This window comes from Arachis hypogaea, chromosome 20 (genome assembly GCF_003086295.3).
Source record: "Arachis hypogaea cultivar Tifrunner chromosome 20, arahy.Tifrunner.gnm2.J5K5, whole genome shotgun sequence".
Lineage (NCBI taxonomy): Eukaryota > Viridiplantae > Streptophyta > Magnoliopsida > Fabales > Fabaceae > Arachis > Arachis hypogaea.
Window position 1 is genome coordinate 125134451 of NC_092055.1, and position 16277 is coordinate 125150727.

A 16277-nucleotide genomic window follows, 5' to 3' on the forward strand; every position below is an offset into this window, starting at 1 on the left:
CTCAATTACTCACGCATTTGTTTGTTTGATATACTCACGCATATGAAGTACTAATGTATGGTTAGGTATTCCTCTTTTCTACTTTTCTTTTCTTTTCTTTTTCCTTTTTAATCACCCTTTTTGTTTGACACATCGTTTATTGGATATGCTTGAATCAGGCAACATACAAATTATATGTCCAGTAGCTAGAATGATTCCAAGTTTCCAACAATATTTAAGTATGGTCGTTCCTTCTTTATCAACTTGACTAAATTATTGGTAATGCTACATAAGCATTTTTGGATATTCTAATTATTGTAGTAGAGAATAAAATATTTAACGATGAATTAATTTTTTTGTGAGTATATCCAAAATAACATAATAATTATGTACGATATCAGATGTGTCATATTTATATATATTATTAGATTTTATTAAATAAAAATTAAAGACTAATATAAAAAAATAATTAACATACGAGTGATTTTACTCTACAAATTTTATAAGTCTTTTAATTGATGTTATGTTCAAACGTGCCTATCATGCACGTATGTTTCACGCGCTTCTAACAGATTTTAACTCAATCAATGCGCGTATATATAACTTTCTTTTTTGAAAGGATTTCGTTTCCTTTTTTCGAATTTCTTGCCTTCTCTCTTCAATCTCTTTCGTGCGTTTCTCTCTGCCTTCTCCTTCGTCTTTTACGTGCATTTCTTTCTGCTTTCTCCTTCTTCATTTACGTGCTTCAGATTTTTCATTATGCGTTTATCCATTATTTTTTTACATCAAGTTGTGAAATCGTTTTTGAAGATAATGGATGATTCAACTTCAGATTGCCAGCTGAACCAGAGCGAAGTGGATTTTGAAACTGAATCCAATGAAGTTCCTGAGGTGTGATTTAGTTTTAGTTAGTAATTGAATCTGAATTTGAATCCAATTAGTAGTTTTTGATTGTGTAGCAGAATAATGCGTGCACCTTGCCTGTGATATTTGCTGTTTATTCTTCCTTGTTTGAATTGAATCTAATGTACTAGTTCTCATTAAAATTAAAATAATTTTGTCCGTTTTATATCAGACATTCGGGTGTAGATCAGCAATAATTGGGTGCATTTCAGGAAAGTTTTGGTGTATTTACAGTTTATGACTTTTCATCTGACGGAGGGTGAATTGTCTTATTATTTTAGTTGAATTGTTTTAGTTTCTATTTAGTTATGATTCATGAATCTGGTTTTCTTATTTTTGATGATGGTTTTATAGTTGTATTTGCATTCTATAGTTTATGTTTATTTTAATATGGTGTATTTTGAGTGTATTTTGCAGACCTTCTGTGGTATTGATGACCACTTTGTCCCCAAAGTTGTGATGACTTTTAACACCCTTGAAGATACTGTAAAATTTTACAAGAATTATTCAATGATTGCAGGTTTTTCTACAAGATTTCAGAGCACAAATAAGAAGGAAAACAAAATTAAGAATCAATTGATTACATGTAGCAGAGAGGGAAAATGGAAATCAAAAATATCTCCGGCCGAGAAGACAAATCCGTCAGCTGGTTTAAATTGTCTTGTAAGAATTTATATACACGTATTGAAGAATGTTGGTGTTTGGATCATTTCGAAGGTCGTGTTGCATCATTCACATCCTTGCTATCCAGATCAAGCACAGATGCTCAAACAGCACAGGGAACTAAGCATGTCCGTACCTCGTACAATAGAGAATAACGAGGAAGCTGGTATCAGACCTAGCAAAACTTTGCAATCATTTGTTGCAACAGCCGGAGGTCACCGCGAGTTAAATTTTATCGAAAAAGACGTGAGGAATTACATCACTAGAGAAGTGCGGAATGTTTCGGAACAAGAGGATGCAAAAGAATTCGGGAAATACTTATTAAGAATGAAAGAGAAGAATCAGAATTTCTTTTTCGAGCTCGAACTCGAGGATGATCAGTCCATTAAGCTTGCTTTTTGGGCGGATGCAAGGAGCAGAGCTGCCTGTGAGTATTTCGGAGATGTTATTTCATTTGACACCACCTACAATACAAATAGGTAACATGCTGTTCTGGTTTAAGATGCTGAATTAATGTTGTTTTATGAATCTGCTTCAGAGGTGTATATTGGAGGTTTTTAGGTGTATAAGACAATTATTTCGGTGTATTTTGTTGATTTTAATTCTGTTTCATCGTAATCTATTTCATGTATAATCTGGTTTGTGGTTCTTTTGTCGGGGTGAATCACTACGGTCAGTCAACACTTCTTGAATGCGCTTTGATGAAAAACAAAGATATTGAATCATTCAAATAGTTATTTCAATGTTGGCTTCGTTGTATGGGAGGAAATGCTCCGAAAGGGATTCTCATCGATCAATGTGCATCGATGCAAAGGGTTATCGAGGCTTGTATGCGGACAATAATTCACCGTTGGTGTATTTGGCACATCATAAAGAAGATTCCAGGAAAATTAAACGGCTACAAGAGACACATAGAAAACAAACAAGAAATGAGCCATGTTGTTTGGAACTCTCAAACCAAAGAATCATTTGATAGGAATTCGGATGATTTTCTGCTGAAGTATGGTCTTGTGGACAACAAGTGGCTTTCAGGTAATGACATTTAAAATCTGCAGTAGAGGTGTAAATTGCATGTTTTTGGGTGTATTATAGTCTGATTTGGGTGTATTTTGCAGATCTTTGCGAAGACCGTCATATATGGATTTCAATTTATCTGGATCACCACTTCTGGGCCGGAATGAGAAGCACACAAAGGAGCGAGAGCATTCATTCATTTTTTAACAAGTTTATTACCCGGAATAGCTCACTTATCCAATTTGTCAAACAATACGATAATTGCCTCGGAAGCAGGGAGCAAACAGAGAGAGAATCAGATGCTGCAGATTTTCAAACGGTCATACCGTGTGCAACAAAATCCTCCATAGAAGCTCAGTTTCAACATGTATACACTCACCAAAAGTTTAGGGAAGTCCAAGCACAATTCAGAGGGAAGGTGAATTGCATCACAAGATTAATGAACTCCGCTTTAGGCTATTCAGTATACGAAGTTGGAGAACAAGTTTCCAGCTCAATATTCAACAAGTTTACGGTTACTAACGACTTAGTAGCAGCCTAAGTAAAATGCCAGTGCTTATTATTCGAGTCAAGAGGGATATTGTGCCATCACGCCCTAAGCGTGTTAAGCTTTGAACGAGTAACCCAAGTGTCACCGAGATATATATTGGAACAATGGAGCAAGAAGGTAAAGAGGCGACATACACACATCAAGAGCAGCCACGACGAGCCACTGTTGGAGCCAAGAAGCAAGAGGTTTGACAAATTGGTGTTTTGTTTGCAAAATATATGCGAATTTACATCAGAATCCGAGGAGTTGACTGCCATTCTGCACCGTGCCTACGATAACGTCATGGTTGAGATGGAAGAACTGAAAGAAGGAAGGGGACATGTTCATTATCTCACGAAGATGCCAACTTGGAATCCGTTAACGAACTTCAAAGCCCTCCAAGGGTTCGAACAAGAGAACGTCTAAAAAATAGGCTAGATTCAAAGTTGGACAAACAGATTGCAAATGCCTCAAAGAAGAAGAAAACGAAAGCTCTAAGTGAGGTAAAAGTGATGTTCTTTAAATAGGTGGTAATTGAGTTTAATTATTTTGTTAATAGTTTTGCTAATGTGTGAGTTTATTATTTCCAGTTAAACCTTTTTTTTATGCTACATCAGTGGTGCAAGCAAATTTCAGCCAATATCACAGACATGTTATGAATTATCAGTTCAGGGATCCAACACCAGCAGAAAGGTTTTTGGGTGTATAGTTTAGGATATTGGTGTAATGCTCAGTTTTTAGGTGTATTTCTTAATTCTCTTGTGTTTGACATTTTAATTTTATATTTTTCAGATGTTGCTGTTTATGTTATAAATTAGTATTTTATTTAGTTTTTAGGGTTTAGGGTTTTAGGGATTAGAGTTTAGCATTTAGGGTTTAGGGTTTAAGATTTTAGGGTTTAGGAGTTTAGGGTTTAGGTTTTAGAGGTTTAGGGTTTTAGAATTTAGGTTTTAGGATTTCGGGTTTAGGGTTTTAGGGGTTAGGGGTTTAGGGTTTAAGGTTTAGGGATTTAGGGGTTTAGGATTTTAGGATTTAGGGTATATATTTAGGTGTATACGGGTTATATTTGGGTGCATAATTAAAGTAATTGGGGGTATTAGTTGGTTTGGTGTTGTTTTCCTTTATTTTTTTTTGTACCTGTAATTTACAGCTTTTGAATACAGCACAGACAGTTTATTTATGCAAACAAATTTGATAATACAACTGCATTAAATATTCACAAAATTTACAAGTGTTCAAACTAGTTCAAGACTAGATAACACTGAAATTAATCACTCTCATTGTCAATATCATATGAATCTACTTGACAATATGGACTCAACAACACTGCAGATGGCTTGGACAATCTCATTGCTTCACTTCTCCTTATCGTTGTATCTCTGTCACGATTCATCTCATGAGAAAGAATTCGGGAAGCAAATTCAACTCTGAAGTGGTCCACCTCCGCCTACAGTTTGAAAGAATATTCTTGTAATCAACTCTGTTAATTTAGAAAAGTAATAGAGAGTTATATAGTTTTAAACACAATTACCTGAGTCCAATTGTCGCACTCATACTTCCCCCTTTTTAACGTTTTGAGGCTGGATTATTTCAAGCCATTTCATTACATAAACAGCACAATCATAGTTGAAAACAAAAAATAATTTAGCAAATTAAAATAGGACAGCAAGAGAAAATACAATTTTCAGAGTAAAATATTTGTACGGTGTTTGTTGGCCTGAAATGTCAATGTATGGAGATTCAATTTCACGATCTTTTATCTTGAGAGGTGCCCCTGACATATACCCTAATTCTCGAAATCACGTACTCCTAAAAACAAAAAACAAAAAATAAAGCAAAATATAAGAAGGAATAAATCTAATAAATGAATATACCCAAAGGATCACACTATACACCTTCCTTTGAATTGAAATACACTGAAATTTTAATAGTTTGTGAGGACATTCATTGGTGGGATGTGCATGAGTCCACCAAAACCTAATTCGCGAACGATCGCTTTCTTTGACTTGCTCATCTTTTCAAATTTTTCACTCAATAGTCTGGTGGCACACTTCAAGTATTTGGTTTGCTGTAAACAAAGCAAAATTAGAATCATTTAAATAATCTATATTTGTATTAGAAAAATTTGACTTGTTCTAAGATATATATATGCGCTTACATTGTATTTTTTTCCACCTTGGTTCTTGGTTATCATTTTTACTGCAAGAAAAAAGAAATACTGTCAATAGATAAAAAAAAATACACCTAAATATCAGAGACATACACCCAAATACCAGTCACATACACCCAAATACCAGTCACGTACACCCAAATCCAGTCCTATACACATTTTGTTTTTTCAATTAAACGAAATTAAATGAGTTCAAAATCATATTCAACTCAACCAAATATGCATAAAATAACACTACAAGGTCAAGCACAATTAGAACAGTACCAGTTACAATTCAATACTCTTAATATATATATTAGTCCCATACACCTCTACTTTTTTTTTTTGGATTACATGACATTATATGAGTTCAGAATGATATTTAAGTTCAAAATGCCACTAGAAGCACCAGTCACATTCAAAGTCTAACATATACACCCAGAAATGTGCCATACAGAGTTTATATGTATACAAACCTACTTAAAAAACATCCAAACATGCACAAAATAAAGTTTATATGTATACACTCAAAAATCATTTCACTAGAAGTACGTAAAATAGTATAACGACTTGAAGAGTTTCATCAGAACAGTAATATGAGATCTAAACCAAGAACAGTGAAACAGAGATAGAAATATTAAGTAGATTTAAAATTGAATAAATAATATGTACTAACTACGTATATGTATCATATGTGTGTATATAATAGTGACTGATGTATATTTTTTTATTCTTCAGACTCTCTAATATATATTTTACTTCATGACTCTCTCCTTTAGTCTTTTTTATTCTTATTTTATTTTGTGGTAATATTAAGTAAATAGTAATTTAAAATTATTTTTTAAATTTAATATTTATAATTTTATATATATAATATTTATAATTAAATATTTATTATATTTAATATTATCAATTATTTCAATAATAATTAGAAAGTATAAAATGAGATCATATTTTATTTTGTATTATTTTTAAATATTTTTTTATTTTGCTAGTTAAATTTTTTACTCTTTAACTCAACCAGACTTTTATATATATATATATATATATTAAAAAATTGATGTATAAATATGTTTTACAAAATAATTTCATCATATATAAATTATTAAAAATATATTTTGTCAAATCTAAAAATAAAACATAATATATTACCTAATTTTAATATTATTACATTATTATTATTATAATTATTTAATATATATAAAAATTAAGGCAAAATATTTATATAAATTAAAAGCAACATAATATTATCTAAATCATCCAAAACAAAAAATATTACTTAAATGTCTTTATGTATATATTTATATAAATTGAATTTACTGAATTCAATTTACACATTTTAGTAGTAAATCGAATTAATATGTATCAAATTATATTAAATACTATATTTAAACATAAATCTAATTTATATAATTCAAATTAAATATTGTGACACTAAATCAAATTAATCAAATCTAACTGATTCGATTTACTATTATATAAAATATATATAGTAAATCGAATCAGCTTAATTCGCATATTGTTGCACCCATTGTAACAGTCATTCGAGTTTTGATAGACCAGGACTGAACAATGATTCAAAAGCATGTGTTTAAATAAGGCAACAACTCTACACATATGGGTTAGTCAATTTAAAACACTCTCATGCCGCTCATTTTATTTTATATGAGTTTTTTTTCTAGTGAAATTTTTATTTTGTTTCCAGTTGATATGAGAAGAGTTTTGTCCCATAATTTTTTTTATGTAAACTCTATTGAATATAAAAAAAAAAATTTCTGCATCATCCTCGTTAACCCCTCAAAAATTATTATTTTTCTTTCCTATTTAGGTCATGAAAATAGAATATATATATATATATATATATATATAAAATTTGTTTTTTTAGGTTAAATTAATATTTTTAAAAAATATATATAATAGATAATTATTAATTTGGTAGCCACTAGCCAAAACACAAATATACTGTTAATATAGGAGAAATAAAGAAATCAATTAATGAGATATGTTTTTTCTCTTTTGTACATGATATAAATAATGAAATTAAAATTATTAATTAATACAATATTTTTATGAATATAACAAATCAACTACTAAATTAATTATAATATATTTATAGATATTTTTATAAAAACAATCAGGCATAAAAATAATCAAATTTATTAATCAAATTATAATAATATAATTAAAATTTTTTATAAACACCAAATCCATAACTCTACAGGGTGACTGATTAGTTATAATTAACATCGACTTACTAGTCATTTAAAATTTCAAATTAAACAAAGTGTTTTTGACTTGTTCCTTCTTAACGAAAACGCACTAATAATTTAGAAAAAGAAAAAGAAAAAAGAAAAGAATAAAAAAAGAGATGAAAAGTCAAAAAGACATGAAGAATGAGTGAATGACAGTGTAAAGATGACACGTAAGGTGGGGACGGACCACGGCACTACGCTGTGCCGTGTGGACGACCAACCATACTAATGAATCTCATGCATTGATTATTCCCCTTTTTTTTCTTATTTGATAATGAAATATATAAAATTAAAAAGCAAAAAATATATATATTATCTTTTTGGAAAAAAGAATAGCAGAGATCCGATTCAAACAATAGTTTTCAAAATCGAACCAGTAATCGAACCGATTAAATTATTAAATTATTAGATCATTAGTTGAACTGATTGATCCGATTTAATATAAATAAAAAATAAAAAATAATTAAAAATTTAAATTTAAAATTTAAAATTTATATTTTTATTAATATTTTAAAATATCTAATTATTTTAAAATAATATAAAACAGAAACAATAAATATTTCGTTAATTTTACTCTATTATAAATATTTTATTTTATTTTATATTAAAATAACTATTATTTTTAAATTTTAATAATTTATTAATTAATTTATATCTATTATACTATTATATATTATAAGTATTTATTAAAAAATAATATTAATAAATATTATATAATTATAAAAAAAAGTGAGTTTATAATTATTTTTAAATAAAAATATAATTAATTAAAAATGAATGAGTTTATAACTAAAATTAAAATAAATTAAATAGAAGAAAAAGATATTTATATGTATTATGATTTGTAAATATATTAATAAGAAGCATGATAGTCTAATGACTGTGAATGACATCTCTCTTATTGAGAAGAGGAGTTTGAACCCACCTTAAGCATTTTGAAAAAATTTTAAATTCCAAACAATTCGGTCGGACCGATTTTTACTGAATTTGACCGATTTTTATTGGTTCATTCTAAATTTGACCCATTTGTATTCGTTTTCTGTCTTATATCGTTCAAGTATCGGATCAGATCGATATAAGATTCGGTTCACCAATTTTTTAGTTGAACTGGTCGGTTCAGTCCGATTTTAATAACTATAATTTTAACTATATTTTTGAAGAGTCATGTCATATATATTTCGATAATATTAAATAAGTAAATTTTGATTGTTTTTGGTTAATTTATTTTAGTTGTTAAATATTTATATATTTAACGTATAATTTTATTATATCATACTCAAGTTAGAAAAACGTACTTAGAAACTAAATTTTGTTTTCAATAATCAATCAATATTGATTTTGCTTTAGAATTTTTATCTCTTTTTCTATATAATAAAAAGTCAAATTCTTAACTCTTATTTAGTCTTTATGTTGTTAATTGATCGTTGACAAAAAAACCCTTATAAATTGACTTAGCTTGATCCAAATATCCAATGTAGTACAGTAATCAATAATGATAATAGGCAAGGGCATATATGATAGGAGATGTATCAACCAACGACATAAAACTACAACTCCAAGTGCATAACTAAATACAGCGAATCTGGTACCACTTATATAACAAAAAATATAATATAATTTTATGTGTCATTGTCCTGACGTATGACAGTGCCAGCCCAGCATAGTCCTTTACTTCTTTTAATTAATATTTTTTCTTTTATAAATTAATATTATTTCTGTAAATATTCAGTCTTATTTTATGTATCTATTTTCAAAGTATTATATGTATTTTATTTTATTTTTTTTAACAAACAAGCTCAACATAATAGAATAGAACAACAGTAGAATAAGTCATGAAAATCATCAACCAATATAAATTATATTAATAGATATCTCTAATATTATTTTTGATATTGTCATCAACAATAGAAGGAATCCATATATACTACTTTACGTTCTATAATTGGTCAATAATTTGTAGAAAATTTCTTCAACACCTGCTTTCTTGTTATGAAAGATCCGTCCGTTTCTTTCTAGCCAGGCATTTCAAATAACTGCAAAGAAGCATTGAGCCACTTGTTACACTCCTCTTTTCTATTAACAACACATATTCAACTCTCAAAATGTTCTTTCAGCGATCCCAGAACAGACCACTACCTCTCAAAATCAGATAGCCATGTACACCACACCTGCCAAGTAAACTCACAACTAAGAAATAAATGGTGAATATGTTTTACATCTTTTTAACACAATATATATATACATATGTTACCATCCTGAGTAATAATTTTCAACCTATACAATCGTTGTTAGTACACTTCCTATCAAAGCAAACCAAATAAATAACTCCACTCGTGGCGGAACCAAACCTTTCCATATAGTTATAGTGAAGATATAGCTGGTGCCATCCTCCGAAAGTGTTTCTGATTGCACCACCGTCATAAAAGAGTTAGTACAGAAAATATCATTTTTATCAAACTTCAACACAACTCTATCCTGTCTATCATTAACTAGTTTTACAGGCCATAAAATCTCACACAATTGATCCATTAATTCCAACTTCTATTTGTATAAATCTTGCTTCCGCTGGAAGTTTTAAATCCACTCTAGCCCATCCCAAAACCCACAATCTCCTATGACCGATCCTCTTAGGTTTGAAATAGAGCAGAGCCTCGGAAAACTATTTTTTAACGACCCACTTTGTAACCATATATCTTCCCAGAAGCAAGTCCTTCTTCCATCACCCACCTCCGTAGACAACCCAACAATCATCTTGTCTCTCATACTACGATCCTGGAACTGCAGTTGACAAATATCCTTCCATGAACCTCCTCTATTAGACAATGTCTAATTTGATAACATCACAGTGGGGTTCAAGATATAACAAGATCATACAACCTATTTCTATAATGGACACTCCTCTTTTGAAAAATTTCACCTCACTTGAAGAGAAGTGTTGTGTTCCTAACCACGGCATCACCCACCCCCAGCCCACCCAATTTTTTTGGAGCCTGAACCATATCCTACTTAACCAGTGCTATACCATTTCTGCCTTCCTCCTTACTCCATAGGAACTTTTTCTGCAACAAAATTAAATTTTCTGTCACTGTCTTTGACATCTTATACAAGCTCAAATAGTACACTAGCAAACTATTTAACACATATTTAATAAGGACCATCTTACTAGCTTTATTGAGCACTTTTGCTTTCTATAAGCTAAGCTTCTCCTCCACTTTATCAATTATCGGCTTAAAAGTCCTAACCAATCTTGGGTTCGCTCCTAGGGATATGCCAAGATATCTGACTGGAATGTTAGCCTCCTTACATCCCAACAAATTGCACATGTGGAATACCCACTATTGTTCATAATTGATTGGGATCAAACTAGATTTATTGAAGTTGATTGATAAACCATTATTTTATGGTTTATCTTGTGCTAAATTGAGTGATTTTTATCAATTCTTTGCACACTTATTTATATAATTTGCATGGTTTTACAAATCCTTCCCAATTTTGTTCTATGATTGGAAACTTGCTTCCTAAACCTTTAAAGTGTGTATTTTTAACTCCTCTTTATACCATTCGATGCCGTGATCCGTGTGTTAGATATTTTTAGGCTATATAGGGCAGGAATGACTTAGATGATGGAGAGGAAGCTTGCAAAAATGGAAGGAACATAAGAAACAAAGGAGATGACCAGCGAGGATCGACGCGCACGCATGGCTCATGCGTGCGCGTGACTTAGAGCTTTTCACAGTAACGCGTACGCGTACCTGACGCATACGCGTGACAAGCAAAGTTGCACAGCGACGCGTACGCGTGAATGACGCATACGCGTGACACGCGCAGAACACCATCGACGCGTACGCATGACGTACGCATACGCGTGATGTGCGCCACGTGCAGAAATTGCAGAAGACGCTGGGGGCGATTTTGGGCTGGTTTTGAACCCAATTTTTGGCCCAGAAACACAGACTAGAGCCAGGAGACAAGCAGAGACTCAGGACACATTCACTTTTACACAATTTTTAGTTTTAGTTTTGGGATCTTAGAGAAAAAAAATCACTACTTCCTCTAGGGTTCTTTACATTCATAGTTTTCTAGTTTTATACTTTTGATTGGGATATTGAGAAGAGTTACTACCTCCATTTGAAGTCTTTGCCATTATAGTTTGCTTTCTTATTTCTTTGCTCTTTTACTTTTCATTCACTTTGTTCAGAGTTACATATGGATATCTTCGATTTTGGAAAGGATTAATGCAAAGAATTATTTTTACCTTTAATTAATTTTCTGTTATTACTTTATTTGAATTTTCATGTCTTCTTTTTATTCCCTTTATATGTTTATGAAAATGGCATTCATGTCAATGGAATAGACTCCCAACTTGACTTGGGAGTTGATTAAGAGGAGACCCTTGAGTTGGAATACTCAAGTGTTAATTGGTAATTGAAAGCTGTTGGCTGACTCTCTAGTCACTAATGCTAATCCTTCCATAGGAGAGGATTAGGACTTATGAATCGGAGTTGGTTCAGTTACTTGACTTTCCTTTATTCGGTAAGGGATAACTAAGAAGAAACAACAACCTCTTACCATTACACTTGGGAAAATTCAACAAGGATAGAACTTCCAATTAATCTTCTCCCAGTCAAGGCTTTTTATTTCAATTATATAAAACCTCTTGTTAATTTTCATTGCTTTAAGTAATAATTATTTTATTTTCCCATTCTCCAACTCTAAAACTTCTCAGAAAATTCCTAACCAATAAATAGCACTCTTTTGTCAACTCGTTGGAAGACGACCTGGTCCCAGTATTTTATTCTTAAATTGTGACAACTCTTTTTAAATTGATAAGCGAAATTTTCATCGGTTAAGAACTGTACTTGCAACGCTATTCTTATTATAAATTCTTAATCGGCAATTTTTCGCCCATCAATTTTTGGCGCCGTTGCCGGGGAGTTGCAACAGTGTATTAAATTATTGGTTGGTGTAAATATTTTTAAATTTACATATTTGCATATTTGCATATTTTATTTTATTTTATTTCCATGAGCTGTATGTTTCTTTCATTGAATGATGCGTTCACTACCTGATCCGAGCTTAGCCGTGTTTGATCCTAAAATCGAAAGAACTGTTTTCACATATTAGGCGTGCTCGGCGTTGGTTAGCCTCTGAGGGTGGTGAAGTGGTTACTACCAATTCACCAGTCTTATCTGAGGGCGAATCTGAGGCGCCATTTGAGGAAGAAACAAGCTCCTCTTCTGCTGATTATGTTGATTTACGTGCAGGTAATATGGCAGAGCCCAGAAGGATTACTCTCCAGAAAGCAGGAGCTCCAGACTTTACACTGCAACCGTATCAAGTGCGTCATCCAAATCTTGTGGCAGATTTTGAACTGAAGACTGTGCTAATCAATCTACTGCCTAAGTTTCATAACTTACCTGCTCAAGAGCCTATCAAGCACCTCGGAGACTTTCAAACAACCTGCTCAACTACTAGGTGTCATGGTGCAGATGAGACTACTATTTGGCTATATGCCTTCTCGTTTTCTCTTGAAGAAAAGGTAAGGGAGTGGTTCTACACTCAACCTGAAGAAGTTGTTACTAATTGGGATCTGCACAGAAAGGAATTCCTGGACAAATACTTTCCGGCTGAAGTTACAGATAGAATGAGGAAATAAATTTTCTGCATTATCCAAGGCGAATAAGAGACTCTTTACGAGTATTGGGAAGGCTTCACGAATCTCCTAGACTTATGTCCCCACCACAAGATTGACCAGTTGGTGTTGATTAGCTATTTCACACAAGGCATGAAGCCTCAAGACAAGACTATATTAGATGCTGCGAGTAATGGCTCTCTGACTAAGTACAAGACAGCGACAGAAGCGTGGCAACTGATCGCCGATCTAGTTGAGTCTACCTAGAATGCCAGGCACAAGAACAACCATCCCAAGGCTATTGCGGAGGTTTCCTCTAGTAGTGAGACTGCTGCTCTCACAAAGACCCTGGGAGAGATGATCAATATACTGAAGCAGCTACAGCTAAATCAACAGCAACCCCAGCCTCCTCCACAACAACAGTGTTAACAGTTAGTTTCTCAGAGAGTGTGTAGAATATGTGCCTGCTATTCCCATTAAACTGATGAATATCCACAACTCCAACAACAAGAAGAGAACACCTTGGCAGCTATTAGCAACTACTATAATCGCCCGAATCAAGGGAGTTATCAACAAGGCGGTAATTATAACCAAGGTGGCAACTACAATCAAGGTTGGCAAGACAACTCCAACCAGGGATGGAGAGATAATTTCAACCAAAGATGGAGGGACAACTACAATCAAGGAGGCAGAGACAACGATAGAAATCAGAGGTGGAACAACAACAACAATCAGCAGAACCGATATCAACAGAACCCCCCATACCAACAGCAGAACCAAGGCCAGACTTACCGAGAACCTCACCAAAGGCAATCCCAAGCGCCTCAGAACAACCAACAGCAAGCTCCTCAAATTACTTACCCCCTTCCTCCTCTAATGATGAGATGCTTCGCTCTATTGCGCAAGGAAAAAAAGACATTCAGAATACAATTACCTCTTCCATAAATGGTCTTAGCTCCACTATACAAGCTCTCATCTCCTAGATGGAATCATTATCTACCCCCAACAATCAACCTTCAAGCTCCAGTGCACTTCCTTCTCAACCTTTACCCAATCCCAAAGGTGGAATCAATGCCATTACTTTGAGGTCCGGAACCACACTACAAGAGAGGAGTCATGAGGAGTCAAGCTCAAAGGAAGACATTCAAGTTGAAGACATTGTTGAAGTAGAGGATGTTGAATAAGAGGAGGAAGTACAAGACATGGTTGAAGAAAAAGTGGCTCAACCAAGGAATGGAGCACCAAAAGAAGATGAAGTTACAAGAGAAGCCATTCCCATTCCTTTTCACACCTTGCTAAGAAATCCGGAAAGCAAATGGAACTAAACCCCAAGATGGTAGAGATCTTCAAAAAGGTTGAGGTAACTATTCCCCTTTTTGATGCCATTCGCCAGGTACCTAAGTATGCTAAGTTTCTAAAAGATCTATGCATAAATAAAGATAAAATACATGATTTAGAAATTATTCCTCTAGGTAGCTCTATTTTTGCTTTAATGGGTGCTATACCGGAAAAATGTGGGGATCCGAGTCCATGCATGGTTACTATTACTATTGAGGGTGTACAATTTTCTGACTGCATGTGTGATTTAGGTGCATGTGTCAGTATTATGCCATTATCTGTATATGATGCCTTGAGGCTCCATCCCTTAAAAAATTCGGCAGCACGTTTTGTTTTGGCAGATAAAAGCATAATCTCTGTGGTTGGAATTGCTGAGGACGTGCTGGTGAGCATTAAAGGGCTAACATTCCCTATTGACTTCTACATCTTGGAGATGTCCCCTAATGATTCAGGAAGACCATCATCCATCTTACTTGGAAGGCCATTTCTGAAGACTTCAAGGTTCAAATTGGATGCCTTCTTAGGAACTTTCTCTTTTGAGATAGATGGCAGAGCAGTGAGATTCAACCTGGATGAAGCTATGAAGCACCCTCCAGAGAATCACTCCATCTTCCAGTGCGACATTATTGATGAGACTGTGGCTACAGTTCACCAAGAAGAAGTAGAAGATATGCACATGGAGTAAGGTGCAAGTGTGGGGAAGCCCTCTGAACAAGATGAAGACACCTTGCCACCTCCAATGGCTCTAGATGATCAAGTGCCAAGTTATGAGCAGCAACTGGAGTTGAAGCCCCTTCCACCCCACCTTAAGTATGCTTACCTTGAGGATCATCAGAATCTCCCAGTTATTATTTCAAGGGAACTCACTTCCCAACAAGAGGAGCAGTTGCTTAGTGTGCTGAGAAGACACAAGAAAGCTATTGGGTGGAGCTTGGCGGATATAGTAGGAATCAGCCCTCAAGTCTGTGAGCACCACATATTTTTAGAAGAGGGAGCAACGCCTATCCGTCAACCTCAAAGGCGGTTGAACCCCACCATCTTAGAAGTTGTCAAGAAGGAAGTAACCAGACTACTTGAAGCTGATATCATCTATCCAATCTTGGATAGTGAATGGGTTAGCCCAGTACAAGTGGTGCCCAAGAAGTCTGGAGTCACAATAGTGAAGAATGAGCATGGAAAACTCATGGCAACTAGAGTGAAGAACTCCTGGAGGGTATGCATTGATTACAGGCGCCTCAACCAGGTTACTCGCAAGGATCACTACCCCTGCCCTTCATCGATCAAATGCTTGATCTCCTGTCAGGTAAATCACACTACTGTTTTCTAGATGGTTACACTGGCTATTTTCAAATTCATATAGCTCCTAAAGATCAGGAGAAAACTACTTTTACATGTCCTTTTGGAACGTATGCATACAAGAGGATGCCTTTTGGTTTATGTAATGCACCGGCTACGTTCCAAAGATGCATGATGAGCATTTTCTCAGATCTCCTTGAGAACTGTATGGAAGTTTTCATGGATGACTTCAGTGTGTATGGTGATTCGTTTAACCTTTGTCTGGATAGTTTAGCTAGAGTATTAGACAGATGTGTTAGTTCAAACCTTGTATTAAATTTTAAAAAATGTCATTTTATGGTAAAACAATGTATTGTTCTAGGTCATGTTGTTTCTAATACTGGTATTTCTGTAGATCCAGCAAAGGTAGATATTATTTCTGGTTTACCTTACCCCTTCTCTGTGAGGGAAGTCTGTTCGTTCCTTGGTCGTGCAGGTTTCTACCGGAGATTTATCAAGGACTTCAGTAAGGTAGCATTGTCT